Genomic DNA, 20347 nt, shown 5'->3' with positions numbered 1-20347 from the left:
GAGGGAACAGTGCTAAGGATGTAGCTCAGTGGTGGAGCGCCCCTGGGTTTGAGTCCTATTACAAAACACAAAAACAACCTATGCCAACCTCATACCTAAAGACTGAGTGCTTTCTCCCCTAGGATCAGGAATAATACAAGGCTGTTTACTTTTGCAACCTCAGTTCAACATTGTGTTAGAAGCCAGGCATGATGGCACAATGCCCATAAACCCAGCACTGTAGGGAGGCTGAGGCAGTAAGATTACAACTTCCAGTCTAAGGGGCTGGGGATTTAGCTCAGCGGCATAAGCGCCTGCCTTGCAAGCAGGCAGTCGTGAGTTCGATCCCCGTTACCGATAAAAAGGAAAAAGACCAAAAAAAAAAAAAAAACAACTTCCAGTCCAGCCTGAAAAATTTCATCTTTTAGTAAGACTCTGTCTCATGATTAAATAAATAAGCAAATAGCTGGGGATCTAGCTTGGTAGGAAGGTCTTGGATCCAATTCCTAGTGTCAGAAAGAAAAATAGGCTGTAGGTTCTAGCCAATTAGGTAAGAAGAGAAATAAAAGACATTCAGATTGAAGGGAAGAATAAAAACATCTGTATTAGTTCGATCCCTGGTACCGATAAAAATGAAAAACACACACAAAAAAATCTGTATTTGCAAATTAAATGGTCATATATTTAGACAGTTCCAAGGACACATAGAACAAAAAGTTCTAATAACTGTTAAGCAGTGTATAAGGGTGTAAATCAAGATGCAAAAATGTATTGTATTTCTGTACATTAGCAATGCACAATCTAGAAATGAAGTAAAAAGGAGCAGTTTTATTTATAAAAACATCAAAAAGAATAAAATATTCATGTATAAATTTAAAAGAAATACAGACCACATCTGAAAACTAAGAAATGTAAAAATGAAAGTCCTAAATGACTAGAGTCACATGTTCATCAGAAGACTTAATTTTTTTGCTGGGCATAGTGGCACACAAAATCTCAGCACTTGGGATACTATGATTTCATAAAACAATAAAACTGACTTAAGAATACCTGGATAGTCGTCTGTAGTAGATACTATGATGCTCAGTTCATATCTCTTCATGGCTGATGTACCCATCTTCAGGTGCTGGAAATTTTATATGTTGAAGGCATGAAGCTGTTTTTATTTTATTTTTTCCCCTGCCTTCACCCTAGTCCAGTTGACTCTCTTACTTTAGATTACTATCAGTCTTATAGTTGGTCTCTCCACATTGATTTTTTGTCTCCTCAAATTCTCCAAATCTCAAATTCTGGCCTGAGTTTCTTGCCATTCTTATCTCCTACAGAACCACTGTCCCCAATCTCTCAAGTCCAGCAGTATAGCTCTCCTTAAAGAGACTGCAGTGAACACTTCTCTTGTCCATGTAGGCTCCTAGTAGTGTACTGGCAACACAGCTGTCAGATGATTTTATCCAAGAATCCTTCACTGAAGTTATGACCTCTTGCAGGCTAGATTTCACAAAGCTTTCATTAAATCAAGTGTTAATTTCCAGACATGGTGGTGCATGGATGCACACCTATAATCCTCCTGGTGGCTGAGGCAGGGGGATCACTGCAAGTGTGAGGCCAGCCCCACTATATGGTGAATTCAAGGTCAGCCTAAACTATACAGTGAGACCCTGATTCAAAAACAAAACCAAATATCCAAATATTTATTGAATACCTGTCTTAGATACTTTTCAGAGAAACAAAATATAAAAATATAAGCCATAAAAAAAAGTATAAGCCACATGTGCAGTATTTGGGAAATGCTGTAACTGGGAGGAGGTTGAAATTTGGAAAATAAAATGCCCTCAAAAGCACTTGTTGATATTTAATTATTAAATATGTACAATGAACAGGTGCTAGAGTCTTTATGTATATTGTATCTAATCCTAACAATTGTATCAGGTAAGGGAATCTGTCTTTCATTTTCTTTTTTTTTTGTTTCTTTTTGTCTCTTTTGAGACAGGGTCTCACTGTGCAGTTCAGGCTGTTCTTGGGCTTACTTTGTAGCCTGGCCTGGTCTTGAACTCACAACGATCTCCTGCTTCAGCCTCCGGAGTGCTGGGATTACAGATGTGAGCCACTACCACCTGGCTTGCCTTCCATTTTCATAAACGTGAAAATAGGAAGAGTGAAATCACAGCCAATAAATGGCAGAGCCAACATTTGGATCTAGACAAGTCTGACTTCATGAGAGAAACAGTGTATGTGAAGAGTTTAATTTTAAAGGGATGTTTTTGAAAAGTGCTTTATTGTAAGAGCAATCTCAGGGCTATATTGGAAATTAAGTTTTGAAAAAATGTATAGATGTTCCTCAGGAACTTAGAAAGAAGTTTCTCCATGTCAGAGTTGTCTGGACAGGATTCATAGTGGAAGTGTGGTTTGAAGTGGATGTGCAAAGAGAAAGACAGTGTTGTTCCTTCCTGAATTCCTGCTTGCTCAGGAATTGAAGAATTGAGGAAACAGAAGTCCTCCCTTTTTAAAAATTTATTTTTATTTTTTATTTTTGTCTTTTTTTGAGACAAGTTCTCGCTATGCAGTTCAGACTGGCCTTGGCTCACTATGTAGTCCAGAGTGGCCTTGAACTTGCCACAATCCTCCTGCCTCAGTCTCCCGAGTGCTGGGATTACAGGAGTGCAACACCACACCCAGCTCCAGAAGTCCTCCCTTATCAGTACCCAAATTAACAGATCTTAATTTTTGGCAATCTGATAAATGTGAAAGTAACATTTTATTATTGCAGTCAAACATTTACCTTTGGTTTTGTAACTTCGAGGTTTTAAATGTTGGGCCAGATAAATGATTTGGTAAAAGAAAAATATACACAATAAACTGACAGACCAGGACGCATATTTTCAGGAGAATATTTAGCATCAGTAATTTTCCTCTGCTTAGGGAGTTTTACACATTTATGAAAGTATTATATATAATTTGGGACCCTACAGTTGAAAATTCAGTAAGTCCGAAAATAATCACTCATAATTAAACATTTATTCAATATCACTTCTCAAGCTCCTTGTGTACCAGACTGTAGGAGATATTAGGGATGCAAGGGCAGGAATACAATGAATATTCCGTATTTTATATATATGGCTGGTGATGTAGCTCCATGGTAGACCACTTGCCTAGAATGTGCAAGATCCTGAGTTTGATTTCCAGCGTTGAAAAAAATATTAATAATATGTTGTTCTTATTGTCAGATTGTTTGCCTTTTAATGGAAGAGATAAATAGGTAATCACATGTTTATAATACATGGAGATCGGAGTCAATATATTTACACACTCCAAAAAACCGAGGTGTCCTCTTTTTTATTTTTACTCCTTCTCCCAACCCACAAGACAATGACTAAGTCTGTCCTATTTAGCTCCTCAATTTATTTTACCTATTGTTCCATTTCCCCTGCCTTCACCCTAGTCCAGTTGACTCTCTTACTTTAGATTACTATCAGTCTTATAGTTGGTCTCTCCACATTGATTTTTTGTCTCCTCAAATTCATTTGGCAGTTGGCCTCTCTAATTCAGTCTTTCTTTCATTGTCCTTCTTCTCTCCTTCTCCCCCACTCCGCCCCAGTACAGATGACTGAATGCAGGGCCTCATGTGTGCCAAACAAGCACTATACCACTGAGCTACAACCCTAGTCCTCTAGTCCACTCTTCCTAGTAAGTAGAACTTACTGTTACTTACCTGCTTAAAGTCCTTGTGTGACCTTTTTAAATCCTGATGAGCCAATACAAAGGATAATACTTTTGGAGGATGGGGGAATAATTCATAAATTAATGTCATTTAGAATAGGCTTCTAGAATAAGCTCCATGTAGGCAGGGATGAAACCATACCAGTTTTGTTTGCTGCTATATCCCCAGAGCCTAGCCATGGTGTGTGTGTGTGTGTGTGTGTGTGTGTGTTCATTAAAAGGTTGACACTGATGGATTAAAAAAAATAATAAAAAAGAAGGGGCTGGGTATATAGTTCAGTTATAGAGTACTTGTCTAACATGTGCAGGTCCCTGAGTTCTGAGCACTGCAAAGAGAGACAGACACTCCTAAAGGTAGAATGAACCATATGATGTCGGCTTGGAATTATAGCTATCAGCAAAAACTCATGATACAGATGTATAGATACACACAGATTTGTGCATAGATATACTTTCTAGCTCTAGCTCTTAAGAGGTATTAGACAATTACATTTCAGAACCAATGAATACACCTAGTGATATTTTAAATAAAGAGAAATAACATTCTTTGTTAGATTTTCAGATTCTCTATGGTAGGACAGGTACCTAACATCAGTGGTTAAAGGGAGTGTTCAAAAAATGATGGGGCTGTGTCAAAGTATCCACAATCCAACTTGAGAGCATTTCAGTGACTGAATCAGAGACATTTTAACAAAAGAATAATTAGCAATGGATTATAACCTATAGGATAAATATGAGTCTATGAATCTCTAGTGATAAAAACAAGTCAGGGGAAAAAGAAAAGCTTTTCCTTATAAATTCCAACTAATGTAGAGAGGTTGATAAAAATAGGAAACCACCATTTGCAAACAGCACAAGAATAATAGTCAAGTAAGAATCATTAAGTATGCTAAAATTAGTTGGTGAATGTTAAAAAACAGAATATTGAGCCAAGCGTGTTGATGCACACCTGTAATCCCAGCATTCAGGAGGCTGAGGCAGGAGAATTGTTGCAAGTTTGATATCAGCCTGAGCTACAAAGTGGTTTCAAGGCCATCCAAACTGCATAGTGAGGCCCTATCTCAAGAAGACAAAAGACAAAAAAACAAACAAACAAAAAAAACCCCACAAAAACAAAACAAGACAAAAAAAAGGCTCAGGAAATTTATAGTCATAAAATATCTTTTCAATGACTTTAAAGTAAAAAAGGAAAAACTAGTATCTGTTTTGCTTAAGTGTAACGGCACACACCTATAATTCCTGCACTCAGAAGGAGGAGGCTAGAGACTGCTTGGAGTTTGAGGCAGCCTAGGTTCCATAGTAGTTCAATGCCAGCTGGAACTACAAAACAAGATCCTGTCTCAGAAAAAAAATTAAAAAAAAAGAAAGGGAGAGAGAGGTTGGGAGGGAGGGAGGAAGGAGCTATTTTATGGTCTACAAGTCTGGAAGACATTCTGTGAACAAAGCAATCAAAGTTAAATCCACATCACCTTCCTTCTCATACATTGAAAAAGAAACATCACTTCTGTGTTATTATTGCCAAAACGTTTGACCCGAATTTAATCATGAAACATCCAATAAGCCAAAATTGAGAGACGTGCTATCAAATGTTAGGTAGTGCTGTTTGAAAGTATCAAGGTTAAGTCAGTTGTAGTCATATACACCTGTAATCCCAGCACTTGGGAGGATGAGGCAAGAGGGTTACCATGAATTCAAGGCCAGCTGGACTACATAGTGCAACAAACAAACAAACAAAAAATCCCCCTGTAAGTGTCAAGATTATGAAAGACAGACTGAGAAACTGTTCCAAATTAAAGGAGACTAAGGAAACTTGACCAGAGTATAATATATGATCCTGATGCTGGGCTGGATACTTGGAAAGGACATGAGTAGGTTACTTGGTTAAATAAGATTTGTAAATCAGATGATAGTATTGAATCCTGTTAATTTCTTGACTTTGATATATATGTGGTCATATAAGATTTTAACATTTGGAGAATATGGTTGAAAATGGAGAATATTTCTGTAGTTCTGAAATTATTTAAAATGAAAAGCTTTTTAAAAAGTAAAATATGAGCTGGGAATGATAGTATTTCCTTTGCACAGGACATACTTCCTTTACAATTTCTTCTTTTGTGCTTTTTAAAAAAATCATTTTGTCCTGTAAGGCTTCTCCAAGAAAAAAAGAAAAAGAAAAAGACTCTCTGACCTTCTAAATCAAGTCCTGCCATCACATGGCTTTATACATCTGGTATATTTTCTTAATTTTATATCACAGTTGTCTTGAGATTCTTTCTTATAGCATTGTTTAAAGTCACACTGGAAATTAATATTCCTAAGTGAGGGAGGGGTATATCTTCACTTATTATTTATTTATTTACATGGGGGAAGTTATGTCTTCTTAATGTTATTTCCCTAGCTTTTTGCATAAGCTTTCACTGACCGTTTGGGAAATTAATACAAGGCCTGCTTTCATCATCTTCCCGGCCCCAATAACACCCTGGAAATGGAATGTTTGGGTTTGAGAAGATAGAGGTAAATCCTGGAATGTTGTGGTAGTGATATAAAAGGTAAATGAGTCCATTTCTGTCAGTTTCCCATGCAGAAGGATGCATAGGAGTTGATGAGATAGGAAGAAGAGTGAAAAATGACTTGAGCTGGGCAGGAGGATGGGCAGGAAGATCTCTGAGCCCAGAAATTTGAGACCGGCATGGGTGACATAGTGAGAACCTGTGTCTTAAAATGAATCAAAGCTAAAGAAAAAATAATAACAAAAATAGAAGTTTAGTCAGCTGGACAAAAGTTGAAATGACACGAAAGTTACTTTTCCAGCACTATTTAAAACAAGTGTGTGGGGGCTGGGGATTTAGCTCAGTGGCATAAGTGCCTGCCTGGCAAGCTTGAGGCTATGAGTTTGATCCCTGGTACCAAAAAATAAAAAATAAATAAAACAAATATTTTTCAAAATATTAGAATATGAAAACTCTCCACTTTTAAAAAGAAAATTCTGCTGGGCATGGTGGCACAAGTCTGTAATTCCAGCACTCCAGAGGCTGCAGTAGGAGGACTACTATGAGTCTAAGACCAGCCTGGCATGCATAGTGAGTTCAAGGCTAGCCTGAACTGCGAATTCTCAAAAATAAATAATAAATAGAAAATAGAAAATGGTGTACACCTAGAATCTCAGCAATTGGGAGGCTGAGACAGGAGGATTCCTGTGAATCTGAGACCATCCTGGGCTACACAGTAAGGCCATCCTGAACTAAATAGTAAGACAACTGAAAACAAAAACCTGTAAGCTTGTGGTAAAATAATATATCGCATGGTAAAAATTAAAATTAACTTAATTTGTTTTATATCCCTGGGGATCAAACAACCTGGGGATTTGGACATACTAGATAAATGCCCCACCACTGAACTACATTTCCAGCCCCATAAATTAGTAATTTAATTTAGTATATTCAAAAGTACTATTTTAGCCAGACATGGTGACTCATACCTGTCATCCCAGCACTCAAGAGGCTGAGGCAGGAGGATCGCTGTGAGTTTGAGACCAGTCTGGTCTACAAAGTGAGTTCAAGGCCAGCTCAAACTAAATGACAAAAAGAAAAAAATTACTATTTAAAAGGTAAGGGGAAGAGGATGAAAAAAGAATTAAGATGTGTTATGTACATATATCGACTCCCCACAATGAAAGTACTGTAAACATATACTAATAAAAAATAGAAAAAAACAAAATTGCTGTAGTATTTTAATAAAAATTATATGGCAAAATGCCCATGGTAAATACTATGTATCATGGTGAACACTGAACAATAAAACTGACTTAAGAATACCTGGATAGTCGTCTGTAGTGGAATCTATGATGCTCCAGTTCATATCTCTTCATGGCTGATGTACCCATCTTCAGGTGCTGGAAATTTTATATGTTGAAGGCATGAAGCTGTTTTTATTTTTTGGTATTATACCCTCAGGCATGTGTCTCTGCATTCCCCTTTTCTCCTGGGCATTGTCATTGGTTATGGTGGACTGCTTCTCCCAAGATTATGCTACCAGACTGATTCAGGTACAAAAGCCCAGTATCCTTGCCTCATTGGAGAACAAATTTAGAGACCACTGTATCTCTTGAACTCATCACCGAATTAACTGAAGACTCAAAACTACATTAGAAGTCAGTGACTTTCAATGACTATGTCTAACTTGATTTCATCAGTTGTACCTTTCCCAGTGCATCACTTCCATGAAAATCCTGGCCTTGAGAGTGTTTCCTGGGAGCTCGGTTCTGTGACATTCTCTAAGTAACGTTCCTACCCATGAAGGTATTGTTGAACTTCAACAACTTCTTTTTCCTCCTCTTCTCCCTCTCCATCTCGTCCTCCTCCTCCTTTCTCTCTTCCCTCTTCTTCCTGCTCTTCATCCTCTTCCTCCTCAACTTCTCATTCATTCTCTTCTCTCCACCCTCTTCTTCCCCTTGCACTTCTCTGTTGTTGTGCTCTGGGTGGAACCCAGGACTTCATGCATGCTAGGCAAGTTATAGGGAGGGAAAGCTTCAGTCCGTAATCGGCTGGCTTCGAGGGAGGGTGGCATCACAGAGGAGAACCAGTTAATGGAGGGCAGAAGGTGGCAAAACAAGCAAGGAGCTAGAAAGTACATCCCAGCCCTATAACTTTTTGTATGTGTTTTGTTTATGTGTTTGTGTTATGACTTGTGTCTACATGTCCCCGCAAAGCCTCATGCAGTCACAGGTGGGGCTTTTTCAGAGATGGCTGTATCTAGAGTGTGATTCATGGTGCACTGATAGGATCAAGGCACTAGAATCAAGGGTGTGAGTGCTCCCCCTCTAAAGGCAGGTAGTCTGGATAATGTACAAGGGACAGAAAGAGCTGTGGTTCCTTTGTTAGTCCGCTACTTTCTAGCTCCTTGCTTGTTTTAAACTGTGAACTAAATAAACCATTCCTCCTTTAACTTTGGGTGTCGGGTACTTTGTCTTAGCAATGAGAAAAGTAACTAAGACAGTTTGTTTCTTGTTTTTAAGCTTAAGAAAAATCTTAACAAATGTACTAGAAATTAACCAAACTAAATGTGCACTTGGTGAACTTTCAGAAACTCTTGGCAGCCAGGCATGGCAGTGCACGCTTGTATTCCCAGCACTCACGAGGCTGAGGCAGGAGGATTGTTTGAGTTTGAGGCTAGTCTGAGCTACCCAGTGAGACCCTGTTTCAAAAACAAAGTAAATGAAAACCCCCAAATCTCTTAGCAATATTTCTATCAAAGCTAAAACAAGAAAATAAATTTGGACAACATGAGACCCACTTACTTTTTTTTTTTTTTTTTTTTGTCTTTTTCGTTTTTATCGGTACCGGGGATCGAACTCACGACTGCGTGCTTGCAAGGCAGGCGCTTATGCCGCTGAGCTAGATCCCCAGCCCCTGAGGCCCACTTACTTTTACAACTTCCTCACGCTGAAAATGTTGAGAGGTCAGTGTTGCCAAGGGAAGCCGGAAGCTTCTCAGGCTTTGCCCCCCTCGGAGGGTCTCCTCAGATCGGGGGGCCAACCCCTCAGATTTAAAAAAAGCAGTTATTTTTTGGTTGCATGAAGTATGTTTGGAAATTAGAGAAACATTTTGAGTACATTTTCTTGTGTACATTTTCAAAGTAAAGGGAAAATAAACAGTAGAAAAATCTATAAGTTATTTTATTAGGAAAAGGGAGGGAAAATCATCTTTCTGCAAGTTAAATACTTAAGCTCTTTATAGTATTCATTTTAGTTTAAAGTAAAATTTCAAGAATTCGTTCCTCATTTTGATCATCAATGATGAACATGTTTTTCACCAAAGGTGTTCACTTTGTGTCAGTTCTTCCCTTTCTAACTCCACCTCCGTTCTGCTTGGATTATGTAATCGCCAGCTTTGTAATCAATCTACACTGTCTATCTCAACTCTTAACCCCACCATGGTCTTCTTCACAGAGAATATGCACATCTTTTTAAAACACAAGTCAGATCATGCAGTAGCTCTACATAAAACTCTCCTGGGCATTCCCATCCCACTGAGAGGAAAAGTCCAAAATATTAACCACCTCAAATGTTTCCTGACATGATGTCTCCAGTCTCATTTTGTATTGCTTTTCTCCTTTCTCACTACTGGAGTAGATTAGATGTTTTTCTAAAAAACTTTGGATGAGAAAGTTAAACCAGGAGCCAAATTTTGCTAATGGCCTATTTTTATAGTTTAGGGAAGTAACAATGATTTTTACTTTATTTTTTTGAGATAGAGTCTTGCTGTGTCATCCAGGCTAGCCTTGAACCCAGTATGTAGCCTAGGCTGGCCTTGATCTCTGGCTCCTGCCACAGATTCTGGGATTATAGGTGTATGCCAATACACCTGCCCAATTTTTACGTTGTTAAAGGTTATAAGACATGAACAACAACAACAAAAAGAAGAATTTGCAACAAGAAACTGTGACTCGCAAACCCTAACATGGGACTATAGAAGATGCTGCCAACTATAGACTTTTTCTTAGGGTCCCCATTGGTTATTGCTCTGCCCAGTCTTTACATGGTGGCTCCATTTCAGTTCAGGTGTCCCTCAAGGAGGCCTTAGCCCCATCTAGGGGTACCTTGCCAAAGTCTCTCAATCATTTCCTCCTTTTATTCTTTTTACCACTTTTACTTATGTGATACTTTTGTTCTTTTGACAATTACTCTTTTCCTTCACCTTTCCACTTTGGAGGAAGATTCTTTTGTTCCCGCTCTTTTTTTATTGATTACCCAGATTCATGTTTCTCATTTCGGCAGATTTGTACATACACATAGCATGCTTTGATCCTTTTCAGCCCCCACCATTTTCCTTACCTCCTCCACCTCTCTCACATTTGGTGGGGGCAGGTCCCAATGTGTATAATATATTTGACTCATATCATCCTATTATCTGCCCTCACACCACCTCCTCCTCCCTCTTGCTCCCTTCTTCTTGTTCAATAAGAGCCTCTTTCCTTTTTTTTTGAGACAGGGTCTTGAACTCACTATGTAGCCCAGGGTGGTTTCAAACTGAGGGTGATCTTCCTACCTCAGCCTCCTGAGTGCTGGAATTACAGATATGAGCCACCATGCCTGGCAAGATCCTGTCTTTCTTGTTTACTGCTTTCAGAATTCTTGATCATGCACAAATTTGGAAAGCAGGAGGAATATTGAGTGTTGAGAGGCTACTACACAATATGTGCTCAAAACAGTTTGTAATAGCCAGATCCTAGAAACAACCTAAATGCCCATAGACTGAGGAATGGATAAAAAGATGTGGTATTTGTATAAATGGAGTACTACTCAACCATAAAGAAGGATAAACGAGAGACTTTTATAGCTAAATGGATGCAACTTGAGAATATACACATTAGTGAAATAAATAAGACACATGTAAAAATAGTATTGTTTCATTAGTGTAAGCCGAAACATATGTATATGTGTGTGTATATAAAAATAGTTAAGATACTTAACTAATGATTTCTCTGAGTTCACTAAAGAGAAAGATTGTGCTGGTATTACTCAGACAATTGAATGCAGATATCTTGTGCTCTAGGTGAATGATTTGGGAATGACAATGTGTAATGTATGTAACAGTGTACCATTGTTGCGCCCTCGTTGATGTGTTTTGAAATTTTGTTGTAGTTATTTTCTTTTCTTTTTTATTCTTTTCATCCTTGAAATAAAATGCATTTGGCAAAAAAAATAAGTGCTAAATAAATGTGTTGAATGAGTGAATTTTCAGATTATTTCTAAATATGAAGTTTAGATCTTGTGCTGCCTATTTTGTTGTGACAGAACTTTACAGTGTAAACTGCAATGAATTTTTGAAGGAGACACTTCAGAGAAAAGAGGCAAACAGGACCTCTCGCTTAAGAGAACAGCTACACTTTGCTTTTCCTCACCAGTTTCCTTGTTAGATAACACGGACATTTGGAATGGGGTGTTTCAAAGGGGTACATTAAAAAAGGAGGGAGAGGAGAGGAAAGAAGGCGAAGACAGAAGTAAGTCAGCTTCTTCCATCTTTTTCTTTTGAGGGAGGAACTTTCCAGAACGATAACAATAATTGAGGTCTTTGCCTCTAAGAGGCTGTGAGGTTTTGGGGTAAAAGCTTCCTCTATTTGGGAAATTCTTAACTCTGTAATACTAAGAGCTATGCCTGGCTGCAAGAGAAGCTGCTAACAGTCTGCCTAGGGCTGGTTCTAGGTGATTAGGTTTGGGGGAGAAAGGTAAAGGCCCAACAAACACAGGTCTTCGATTCTGGGGGGATTCAATTACTCCAAATTGTAAGACCACATTCTTTAACTTTTGATTGAGAAAAAAATCACTTTGGCAGCACATACACTAAAATCGATTTAGAAAAAAATATGGACACTAAAGGAAGAAGCAGCAAGGGCAGACACCTGACTGTACAGAAAATGTTAAGTACGGCATTAGCCCTGGGGATCATGCCTGGGTGTGGCAAAGACAAGGGGCAAGAATTAAAATTTTGGTGTCAAAACAGTCAAGTTTATTGACCCACTAGTTATGTCAATTTGGGCAAGTTATTTGACATTTTTAAATCTGAGTTTCCTTATCTGAAAAATGATGAGAATGATAGTTGCTATCTTTTTAGGATTATTACGACGATTAACTGATAAGACATGAAAAGTTCTTATCTCAAAACTACATAGGCAAAGTGCTCAGAGAATGGTAGTTAATACAAATATCATCATTATCAAATGATAAAAAAAATTCTCTTGGTACACAAAATTTAAAACTAGTAAAAAAAAAAAAAAAGGATCCTAAGAATACATCTCACTAGCTGGGAATTTAGCTTAGTGGCATAAGCGCCTGCCTGACGAGCGTGAGGTTGTGAGTTTGATCCCCGGTACCAAAAAAAAAAAAAGAAAAACAAAAAACTATACTTTCTGCTTTGCAAGTAGGAAGAGGAAGGATAAGAAATAGCTGGGCACAGTGGTGCCTGTCTTAGGGCTGAGGTAGGAGGACTGCCAAGTTCTAGCCCAGCCTGGACAATTTAGTGACTCTTACAAAAGAAAAAGAGACCAGTTACACATGCTTGTAATCCAAGCATTCAGAAGGCTGAGGCAGGGGCAGTGAGGATGTAGCTCAGTACAAAGGCCCCAGGTTCAATCTCTGGTACCACAAGAACAAACAAACTAAAGGTTTGTAGCTAAGCAAAAAGATTTGATCTTGAAACAGATAATGATGAACTCCATAAACATAATATTGCCAAGGGAGAGTGTATAGAATTAGCAGAACATGGAAGGGTAAAAAAGACAGACTGACAGACAAAGAGACTGTCCAGTTTTCTGGAGTACTGGGGATTTAATCCATGGCCTCATGGACTGGGGACATGGCTCTAAAGGAAGTGAAGATGCATGAAATTCAGGCCAGAATTTGGAGTTTGGGTGAATTCCAGAAGGTGATATGACTATTTGAATGGATGTAGATGTCTGTACATGAATGAATAAGTGGGATTATAGCATGTGTATCCCCCACTACAGCTGCAGAATTTTTCTGAATTTTCAAAGTGAATGCATCTGTGTAACAATCTATATAGTTCAAGAAACAAACTATCAAAAAGAAAAGAAGTACCACCAGCATCTTTTTTCTCCTCTTGTATCTTCCCTGCCAATCACTATTTTCCTTCAGAAATTATTCTGATTTTGTTTTGCCTTTCTTTGATGATTAATGAACACCTTTTCATATACAGTTTGGTCATTTAAAATGACTTTCATTGAAGCTTCTTGCCCATTCTTGTTTGGTATGTCTACACTTTACACATGGAATTGTAAGAATTTTTCCTGTACTTCTAAGTGCAAGTGTAGCTAAAAACATACATGATTTCAACATATTTTCTCCCATTTTGTGACTTGTCTCTCTAATCTTTTGACAAACAAGTGTTTGCTTTTTTTAATTTTTAAAATTTTTTTTAATTTTTAATTTTTGGAGACAAGGTCTTGCTACAGTATTTCCCTTCAAATATGACTAACTGGCAAAGAAGCCCTACCATGTATTTCATGTTGCTTTGCTATAATCTCTGTCCTAAAAAAAAATTAACATCATTATTCAGATGGATGCATTTAGTATGTCCACTGCAACTCAAGATGGATGTGTTGAATTAATTATAATTAAATATCAATAAGTAATGTAATTGACATTAATATTTAAAATAAATGACAATATAAATTACAGTAAGGGTTTTTTTTTTTTTACCAGGAATCAAACTCATGACCTCACATTTTGCCAGTCAGGTGCTTGTGCTGCTGAAGTATATGGACATACCTAATGTACTTCTGTGAAATAAAGAAATGTTTATTCCTCGTGTTTGTGTGGATCATCATTCTTTTTTTATTTTTTGAGACAGGATCTCACTATGTAGTTCAGGCTGGTCTCAAACTCTGGTGATTCTACTGCCTCAGCCTTCCAAATATTGGGATTACAGGTGTGCACCACCAAACCTGGCCTATGTTTTTTGGAAAGGGAGGGGAGTTTGGACCATCATTCTTTTTTTTTTTTTTTCCTGGTCTTTTGGAGACAAGGTCTTGCTATGCAGTTCAGGCTGGCCTTGAGCTCACTTTGTAGCCCAGGCTGGTCTCGAACTTGCAAGGATCCTCCTGCCTCAGTCTGCCAAGTGCTGGGATTACAGGCATGAGCCACCACACCCTTGGACCATCATTCTTAACTGTCACATTTTTGTTGGCATTCCTGTCTGGTAAGTCTTCAATTAACACTTGATTTAATGGAAACTTTGTAAAGTCTAACCTTCAAAAGGTCATGCTGTGGGTGAAGAATTCATGGGATAATTCACTGACAGCTGCATTGCTAATGCCCTATGAGAAGACTACATGAACAAGATTTGCTCATTTAACGAGAGTGCTATTGGTGGACATGAGAAATTGGGGACAGTAGCTCTATGGGAAGTGAAGATGCAAGAAATTCAGACCAGCATCTGGAGTTTGGAGAGTTATGACGATGTTCCAGAAGAAGATCTGACTATTTGAATGGATGTAGATGTTTGTACATGAATAAATAAGTGGGATTAAAGCATAGGCTATCATCTTGGCTAGTTTTGTTTTTCTTTTTCTTTTTTTAAGTTTTTTGAGACAGGATCTTGCTGTGTAGTGCTGTATAGTTCTGGCTGGTCTTGCACTTAAGGCAATCCTCCTGCCTCAGCCTCCTGAGTACTTGGATTACAGGTGTGTGCCACCATGCCCAGCTCTTTTATTTCTTTATAAAGGGTCTCATTGTGTAGTCCAGGTTGGCGTGGGACCCTATGTTCAAAGCTGGTCTTGAAATTCAAGATCCTCCTGCCTCAACTGTGATTACAGGTTTCTTTTAGACTTTATTATTTACATGTACATTTAGATTTAAAATCCATCTGGAGAACTAGGAATATAGCTCAGTGGTGTAAGTGCCTACCTAGCAAGCTCAAAGTTCTGAGTTGGATTCCTGACACACACACAAAACAATAATCCACCTGGAACTGATTTTTGTGTATGGTGTTCTAAAAGTCTCCCTTTTAAAAAAAATTTCTATAAATTATTGTGGTACTAGGGATTCAACCCAGGGTCTTATGTATAAGAACTACACAAACCAGTTGCATCACTGGAGCTCACAGGGGCCTGGTGGATGCTAGGCAACCACTGTCCAACTGAGCTACATTCCCATCCCATAAAGGTATCTTTCTAAATGGGTGTATATTGACTCTAATACCTTTTATTGAAAAGATTATCTTTTAACCCTTTAGTGCTACTATTTTGATAATTTTAGTGGCATACATATATGGGTCTATTTTTAAGACTTGCATTTTTTGTGTGTGTGTATGTTGGGGATCGAACTCATGACCTCATGTTTGCCAAGCAGGCACTTATGCCACTGAGCTAAACCTCTAGCCCCAAGACTTATAGTTTTGTTCCATTTGTTTATCCTTGTGCAATAACCACATGGTCTAATTACTATAGCTTTATAGTAATATCTGATGATGTAAGTCCGCTAGGGTTTTTGGTTGTCATTTACCTTGCCATTATTGGGCTTTTGTTTGTAAGTGTAATTTTAATCAACAAACATTTGAATACCTATTTATTATGCTTTAGGCACAACTGCATTGTATAGCAATCAAGAAGATAGCTCAGTCCTTTCCTTATAGTTGGGAAAGCCATTCATGTAAAGTGAGGTGAAAGAAATTTGAAGTGAGACCTCTAATATTAAAGTCAATCAGCAAAGAAGACTTGAAGACAGACACCTTAGAAACAAGTGCCTACACCACCTCAAATATAAGAAAACCAAGACAAAAGTACAGAATAAATGAGTCAGAGACAGAGGGGAAATTTATATTCAGAAAAATATGATCAGTTATATCAATGTTGCTGCAAGGTCAAGCAAGATAGATCAAAAAAAAATCCATTGAACATAGCTTAGAGTAGTTGTTGACACCTTGGAAAAGCAGTTTCTGCAGAGGAGTGGAGTTTACTATGTAATCCCTAGGAGGAAACAAATTTTCCTGCTAAATTAGTGCTAGATAAATGTTATTTCAGTTGGATGTGATGGTACATGCCTGTAGTCCCAGCTACTCAGAAGGATGAGGCAGGAAGATGAAAAGTTGGAGGCCAGCTTGGTCAATTCAGTGAGACCTTGTCTCAAGATTTACAAAAGGGCTGGGAATGTAGATTGGATAGAGTGCAGCTGGTGCAGTAAAAAAAAGGAAAAATAAGTTATTCATGATGATAATCAAATGAGCTTCATACTACTGAATGCCATAAGGACCAAAATGTTTTTTCTTCTTATTTTTTATTGTATTTTAAAAATTGGTTTGTTTTGAGACAGGGTCTTGCTTTGTAGTCCAGCCTGCCTTAAACTCAGTTATGTAGCCCAGGGTGGCCATGAACTCACAGTGATCCTTCTGGTTCAACCTTCTGAGTACTAGGATTACAATTGTGTGCCACCATACTCAGCTATTGTTATTTTATTTTGTTGGTAAATTTTAGATATACATAATAACATTCATCATACAGAATTTGTATCTGTACATGGTATAACTTGCTTCTTTATTTATTCATCAGTTTATCCATCTATTCATCAAACATATATGGGGAAGGCCATCGTGGCCCACTACAGTTCCAGCTACTTGGGAGTTTGATGCAGGAAGATGCTTCAGCCCATAGTTTGAGACCAGCCTGGATAAGATAGCCAAACAAAACAAAACAAAGGATGTAAGTAGGAAGGTTCTCCGTGTGATAACGCACACCTATAATCCTAAAACTCAAGAGGCTGAAACTGGAGGATCAGTAAGAATTCAAGGCCTGGGCTACATAGCAAGACCTGTTTCAAAAACCAAAAAGGAAAAAAGTAGGGAGGAATAAAGAAGCCTAGAAGTATGGCTGTGACCCAAAAAACAAAATTTCACAAATTACTGATTTGGTTAAATAAAAAACAAGCTATCAATAGAGAAAGGTTTTGGCCTTATTAGATTCTTGTAATTTCTTGTTTGCTTGGTATATATTTGTTACCTTGGTATTCTTTGTTTTTGTTATTGTTTGTTTTTGAGACTGGGTATCACTGTGTACTCCAGGCTGGCCTTGAACTCAATATGTAGCCCAGGCTGGCTTTGAATTTGTAGCAGTCCTCCTACCTCAGCTTCCTGAGTGTTGAGATTACAAGTATGCACCATTACAGCTGGCTTACCATGGGATTGAGTAATTTTCTTTATAGATTTGAATGCTTATGTTAGGAAAAGAACATCTGAGATTAGATCATTTTCAAATACAATGAAATTACATTAAGTATGGACAGAAATAATTATCATTTATCAAGGACCAGGACCAAATTTTATTTCTTTATTTTACTTATTTGTCTTTTTGAGGCAAGGTCTCACTATGCAGTTCTGGCTGGCCTTGAACTCACTTTATAGCCCAAGCAAGTCTTGAATTTGCAGTGATCCTCCTGTCTCAGCCTCCTGAGTGCTGGGATTGCAGGCATATACCACCTCACCAAAGTTTATTTTTCTCCATTGTGTGAATTATTAGTAGACCTGCATGCAGTGTCAGGTGGATTAGTGTTTAAACCATTTCAAGTATACCTAAAAAATAAAAATGTCTACTTTACTGATAAAACCTTGATATACAATTTCAAATAACTGAAAAAATTCTTAAAGCTGTAAGAATTTTCTGAGGGCTTTTTCTTTTGAAATTTAAGAATGTTTAGACATGTAATAAAGTTTGGTGAGTTAGCAGATTCTTTAGGAATAAGATTAACCTTGAATTGATGCTTATAGACTCAGAAATGCAAAATGTGACTACATCACCTTGGCAGAAATAAGACTTTTTTTTTGAGATAGGGTCTTCTATGAAGTTCAGACTGGCCTTGCTCACTTTATAGTTCAGGCTGGCCTCATGCTTGTAGGGATCCTCCTGCCTCAGCCTCCTGGGTGCTGGAATTACAAACGTGCACTATCAGCTCTGGCATAGGCTTTCTTTAAAAGGATAGAGAAAGAACAAAAATGGAGATTGGAAACTAATGTCACAGGTTGGGGGTGTGGCTCAGCAGCATAAATGCCTGTCTGGCATGTGGAATATTGAGTTCAATTCCCAATACTAAAAAACAAAACAAAACAAAACAAAACAAAAAATGTCACAGCAGGAAGAAGTGAGCATTTAGTTATTCTACATCAAGATTTTGGCAGATTCATTCAAAATGATTCTTACATTGTTAGTTTGCCTTTTTCCTTACAAATAACTTAAGACAGACTTACATTTAAAGTAAACTTAGCTGCAAATTAGTGGTCTCTACTAATTCTTTAGTTCTAATTTACAAAGAAAGGAAATAGAAAATAAGGATAGTTTTAAATGATACCTAACATTTTTCAGTTCCAAGTTCAGTCAGCCTAGTTATCAAATGACATTTACTCTGAACCCCTTGGGTGAATGGCACTGAACCAGAGGCCACGTGAAATACTATCTTCTGCCCACATGAGTAAACCAGCTCTGGAACCAATGCTCTCAGAAGCTACCAATTAAATAACATTTGATATGAATATCTAGTCTTGATATCAATAAAAAAGTTATATACCAAAAAAAAATTTTTAAAAGCCAAGTGTAGCTCATTTTGCTTGCCTAGCATGTGCGAGGCCACAGGTTTAATTTCTAGTAACATAAACACATGCATGCATGTGCGCACATGTGCACACACAAAGGAAAAACTGTATTTGTTGTCTTGAATAAAGAAAGAAGTTATTATCTTTTGCAATGAAACACTAAACATACCACGTTATTTACTCTTACTTCACTAAATATCATTTTAGCATCAAAGAGTTGAACTTTGAGTAATTACTGCATGAATAATACAACACTTTCATTTTGTTAAGTAAAAATCAAGAGGTGACTTGATTGAGAGCCTACCAGATAGAATTTTAAAACAAGTGATAGAACACGGGGTGGGGTGGTGCAGGCCTGTAATCCTAGCACTTGGGAGGCTGAGGAAGGAGCACCGTTACAAATTCTATGGGAGCATGGACTATATGGTGAGTTCAAGGCCAGCCTACATGAGACTCTGTCTAAAAAAAAAGGTGATAACACCTCCATTGAAAATTTAAATACAAAGAAATCTTAGTAAATAAGATTTCAAAAATTTGTGATTAAAATCTACTTTTACCTGATCTCTAAGGTAATATCACATTTATGTTAAGGTATAATTATATATATTAAAGGTGTTCAAGTATGGTCACACTCTAAGTGCTTATCATTTCGCAGTCATTCCCTTGGTTTATTCCTCCTCACTCCAATTCGCTTCTCATTGGTAGAGTTCCAATTGCTGGCTACCCAGTCACTACCATTCTCATACCATTTAAGGTAGCTCTGCTGGGTGTATTTATTCTGTCTCCTAAAATTCAGTTTCTCTTTTAACCTGGCTTCCTAAATCAAGTTGACAAACCAGTTTATCTCCCCCCCCCCTTTTCATTTCAACAACTGATTTAGATTGGCTAAGAGGCTATCATGTAATCCTGGCATAAACCCTCACCCTTGGAATAGTATTTACGAGGGTTCCTCCTTTCCCGGTGGAACGTGAAGTCGGGCAGAGTACCTCGGGAAGGACTTCAGCCCCCACAGTTCCCTCTGTGCGCATGCCCTCTCTTCTCACAGTTGTCAAAGTGCTTTTGCCCGAGCGGTCACACAATCAACCTGAAAGAACATAAATACTGTACACTTTAAAATTTTATCTACCCTTAAAAACTGGACACTCAAAGGTAACTGCTAAGATGAGTTTGTTATTTGAAATTAAATTAATGCATGTAAAACGATCTATTGTGTGTGTTGCGGGGGAGGGGAAGGAGGTGTCTTTCTCAGACTTTGCTGTAAATATGCAAAAACCCCAAATCAAACTAACTATGGGATAATTATTGAGAGATATTGCATATTAATTTTGTAAATTTTCTATTAATCTACTGCTTACCTTTTGTTTAAGGAATCTTATTTGGTTAAGGTGGGTCTTGACCTTGACAGATTGAATTTATGCAGAAAGTAAAATTTGTATCTTTAAGAAATGCTGAGAAATGAATACTCCTGGTATAACGTTTGAAAAATTCAAAGACTGCACTAATTATAGCAATTATAAAGTAGTCTGAGTCCAGCTTTCTTTTTGCCTTGTACAGCATTA

At 37.7% G+C, this 20347-nt stretch overlaps 1 protein-coding gene across 5 annotated transcripts in view; it reads left to right on the top strand.

Annotated features, from left to right (window-relative positions):
• The window catches only part of Cpeb3 (cytoplasmic polyadenylation element binding protein 3), a 216535-nt gene that overhangs the window by 5032 nt on the left and 191156 nt on the right, over positions 1–20347 (top strand). For 4 of the 5 annotated variants that reach the window (XM_063239361.1, XM_063239360.1, XM_063239359.1 and 1 more), the window contains exon 1: positions 19748–19937. The exons of the other annotated variant lie outside the window; for it this stretch is intronic. The gene's annotated coding sequence lies outside the window, so the exon portion shown is untranslated. Of the gene's footprint in view, positions 1–19747; positions 19938–20347 lie in introns of those variants that run through there. 5 annotated transcript variants of the gene reach the window in all.

Source organism: Cavia porcellus, unplaced genomic scaffold (assembly GCF_034190915.1).
Source record: "Cavia porcellus strain 051 isolate PalLab524CR breed Dunkin Hartley unplaced genomic scaffold, mCavPor4.1 scaffold_28, whole genome shotgun sequence".
NCBI classification, from domain to species: Eukaryota; Metazoa; Chordata; class Mammalia; order Rodentia; family Caviidae; genus Cavia; species Cavia porcellus.
Note: the sequence above shows the minus strand (reverse complement) of the source record. Positions and strands in the feature narration are given on the sequence as shown.